Consider the following 5,000-nt stretch of genomic DNA (forward strand, 5'->3'; position numbering starts at 1 on the left):
GCTCGCGGCGGCTCTCCTCCGATTTGAATTGTGTGATATGATTCATAGTGAGATGATTATAAAGCAGAGATCATCTGTATTTGAGCTTGTGCGCTTCGCTAGAGAAGCGGGTTGCTAACTCGGACTAGCGTGTTCTCTGACCGTTCAATCTAAGGATGTGAAAATGCTGAGGTTATTGGATGCCTGCTGTCAGCCATGATACAGTGCCCCTGGAGAATAGAGGGTTAAGGGCCTTGCTCAAGGGCCCCCAGAGTGGCAGTTTGGCAAAAATGGTGCTTGAACCCCCGACCTTCCAATCAGTAACCCAGAGCCTTAATTACTGCGCAACCACCTACCCGTGAGCTATCAGACAGCATGTATTGTTACGGCAATATGCGATGTGACGGCTGAGATCTGAGTGGATAGAAACTCCAATTTAATACATATTCACAGACAAAATGATATTAAAACCTAAGTCAGTGATTTTGATATATCCAGCAGAGACGGCCCTTCTGACCCTGATGGCCTTCCACTGGAGTAAAGGTGTAAAGATGTTCGTATGTTAGATGTTGGGGATTTTTATCTCTGTATAAAGGAAACGCATGAAATTGTGTATGTAAGAGTGTAATTAAGAGCTTTGGCATTTCAGTCTGTGAGGAATGTAAAGAAAATTGACATCAGGACCAGCAAAAGGACCTCACAAGTCATTCTGTCACCTGACTGCACTTATGAGAAGAGTACAGCTAGTGTATGTGTGTGTGTGTGTGTGTGTGTGTGTGTGTGTCTGTGTGTGTGACATGAAGAAATTATTACTACACACACATGCTCGGTTGCTCTCGCACACACACACACACACACACACACACACACACACACGGCGATGACCATCGCGAATAATATTAATTATGTTTGCAATCAATTGCGTATTTTATCTTTATTGTTTAATTGCCTCCATTACCAAACCGAATCTATGAGCCGTTATAATCAGGGTGAGCGGCGGAGAGAGAGAATGTAATTACTAGGCCTCGGAGCAAAATATGCGCGTGCACACACACACACACACACACACACACACACACACACACACACACACACACACACACACACAATCACGCGGATCTCACAATGAGCTAAACTCCTGACTCGAAAGCGCACCGTACTCTTTTAAACACAAATGAATCGATGGTTCGGTGATGATAAAATAGTCCACAGGAAGCGGCTGCGCTGCAATAGCGCGTATTTTTAGCTGGTCTTCGAACTCATTTCATTCAACAGAGCCATTAATTCGCACCGAGCACTTCCTACTCGCGCCCCCTTCAATAATTGAATCGCGCAGCCTAAATGGCTCGTCCGATTCAAAGACCTTGACTAAGTACGCCACAGAGAGCCGTGAATGCGGAAAATGTGGGTTAAAATGACAAAAATATGAGGGTTGGATAAAAGGTTAGGATAGAAAAGAAATGATTAGGGGGATTGAGCAGTAAAAGGCCCCGCCCCCCCCACTCGGTACAACGACGATGCGTGAGGGAGACGGATATAAAAATTAAAAATGAAAAAAGGCGGCCTAATGAGGCCTAGTGTGAGGACGCGGGCTGTAATTTCATACCCCTCACTCTTAATAACCGCACGCATAATGAATTGGTATTTAGAAGAGACACTGTTTCTATAAACTTATTTAATGCCATTACGGAGCAAATTAACCTTGCAGGGAGATTCATTAGGCTCGGTTCCAACCGGTCGGCCATGCGGCTGAAATGCCGAGCGCGTTAGGGATCGACGGCCTTTAAAGTGGAGCATGGTGTGGTTTTAGTGTCCTACATAAAAAAAATCAAAAGTTGATAGTCGACCCTGTCAAAATACCTGCATGTGTTGTGAGTGTGATGTTCTCAGAGAATAATCAACGTCTAGGTGGTGTGATGAAGCGCATAGACAATAAAGTTCCTTCTTTTCTCCCCAAACTGAATATTTTCCAATGATAGAAACAGATTTTATTGTCGTTCACCACAGCAATTAGACAACGATTGCGGAATTCATCGATGGGAGGCAGGAGCTCAGTGGTTGAAGCTCATCAGAAGGTTGAGGGTTCAGGGTTTAGTATGTGATTTTAGTATGTTCGGAAAAAATTCGCGATCTGTTTGGATGGTAAATGTGGCCAGCGGAAGCTAAAAAGCTACTCACAGGCTGCAGATGTTGGTCACAGAAGTGTTGAGTGGTCTGTCAAAAGCATAACATGACCCCCGTAAAGTATCTCCTTAATATTCAGATATACATTTTGAGGCATTTTATTCAGCAGTGCTATAAATCAGATAATAACTGCAGTGGAACAGCTGTGAGGGTTGTGGTTATGAGGGTGAGGAACGTAAGATTAAACTGCTAATCACTCCTGGCTGTTTAAAAAGAGTTTCATCAAAGCGAAATCAACAATTAAGAAGCCTGGAATCTGCCTTTTTTTTTTTTTTGCCATATGTGATTTTTACCCAAACTGTTACCTGAAGTCACACAATTGTATCGAATGTCTTTGGATGCGGAGGCATGACATTTTCCCTTCACTTAAACTAGAAGACCCGAACCTTTACATCTGCACCACATGGGTCCGAGTGGAAGATCTCCTGCTCTCTGTACAGCCTTGTAGCAGGATGAATCTCAACCAAAATCTCAACGCAAACTCCAAAATCTAGTGGAACATTTTCCCAGAAGAGTGGAGATTTTAACAGCTAACAGGGACTCAATATGAAATGAGATGTTCAAAAATATCTAATAAAGTCTTAAAAAAGGGAACAACTACACACTTATCCTGTCACTAACTCACTCAATCACTCTCATTCAATTACTCACACACTCACTCACTCACTCACTCACACACACACACACACACACTCACTCACTCACTCACTCACACACACACTCACACACACACTCACACACTCACTCACTCACTCACTCACACACTCACTCACTCACACACTCACACACTCACACACACACACTCACACACACACACACACACACACACACACACACACACACACACTCACTCACTCACACACTCACTCACACACTCACTCACACACTCATTCACACACTCACACACACTCACTCACACACTCACTCACTCACTCACTCACTCACACACTCACACACTTACTCACACATTTATTTACACACTCAATCACTCTCATTTAATCACTCACACACTCACTCACTCACACACTCACACACTCACTCACTCACACACTCACACACTCACTCACTCACACACTTACTCACACACTTACTCACACACTCATTTACACACTCAATCACTCTCATTTAATCACTCACACACTCACTCACTCACACACTCACACACTCACTCACTCACACACTTACTCACACACTCACACACTTACTCATACACTCATTTACACACTCAATCACTCTCATTTAAAGACTCACACACTCACTTACACACTCACTCACTCACACACTTACACACTCACACACTCACTTACACACTTACTGACTCACACACTTATTCGCACACTCAATAACTCTCATTCAATCACTCAAACACTCACTCACACACTCAATCACTCTCACTTAATCACTCACACACTCACTCACACACTCACTCGCCCACTCACCCACTCACTCACTCACATACTCACACACTTACACACTCACTCACACACTCACTGAGACACTCACTCACTCACTCATTCACACACTCACTTACACACTAACTCACTCACACACACACACTAACTTACTCACACTTACTCACTCACTCACTCATTCACACACTCACTCACACACTAACTCACTCACACACACTAACCTACTCACACTTACTCACACACTCACTCACTCACTTACTCACTCACACACACTCACTCACTCATTTACTCACTCACACTCACTCACACACTCATTTACTCACACTCACACACTCACTCACACACTTACACACTAACTCACCCACACTCACTTACACACTCACACACTCACTCACTTACTCACTCACTCACTCACTCACACACTCACTCACTCACTTACACACTCACACACTCACTCACACACTAACTCACTTACACTCACTTACACACTCACACACTCACTCACACACTCACTCACTCACACACACTCACTCACTCACTCACACACACTCACTCACTCATTTACTCACTCACACTCACTCACACACTCACTCACTCACTCACTCACTCACACACTCACTCACTCACTTACACACTCACACACTCACTCACACACTAACTCACTTACACTCACTTACACACTCACACACTCACTCACACACTCACTCACTCACACACACTCACTCACTCACTCACACACACTCACTCACTCATTTACTCACCCACACTCACTTACACACTCACTCACTCACTCACTCACTCACTCACACACTCACTCACTCACTTACACACTCACACACTTACTCACTCACACACTGACTCACTTACACACTCACACACTCACACACTTACTCACACACTCACACACTAACTCACTTACACTCACTTACACTCACTTACACACTCACTCACTCACTCACTCACTCAATCACTCACTCACACACTAACTTACACACTTTCTCAAATACTCACTCCGTCACTCTACACTGAAGTAAATTAACCCACTCACTATTTAGTCGGTGGCATTTTTAGCTCTGGCCTTCTGTGTACCAGGCAATTAAGAGCTTAATATCATTTTTGCGAGAAGATTATTACGTTCCTTAATCCTGAATAATTTAGATCTTATCGATTTCCATTTCACTGCAACGCTCCTGCTACGTGCCCCACTCACACACCCCGCTGAGAAAACGGCCACACAGCACCATTCATCAGCCTTCAGCTACAAATAATGCAGCGCACCCAATATTATGCTTCTGCGATGAATTTCAGATTTCACATCATACGAAACGTAACGCTTTATACAACATAAAGCTATAATTATAAATCTGTTCGGATTTTACTGAAAGGTGCGTTAAATCAGAGTGGCATTTAGTGGGGTTTAGTCAG

The sequence above is a fragment of the Silurus aristotelis genome (assembly GCF_946808225.1).
Source record: "Silurus aristotelis genome assembly, chromosome: 2".
In the NCBI taxonomy this organism is placed as follows: Eukaryota; Metazoa; Chordata; class Actinopteri; order Siluriformes; family Siluridae; genus Silurus; species Silurus aristotelis.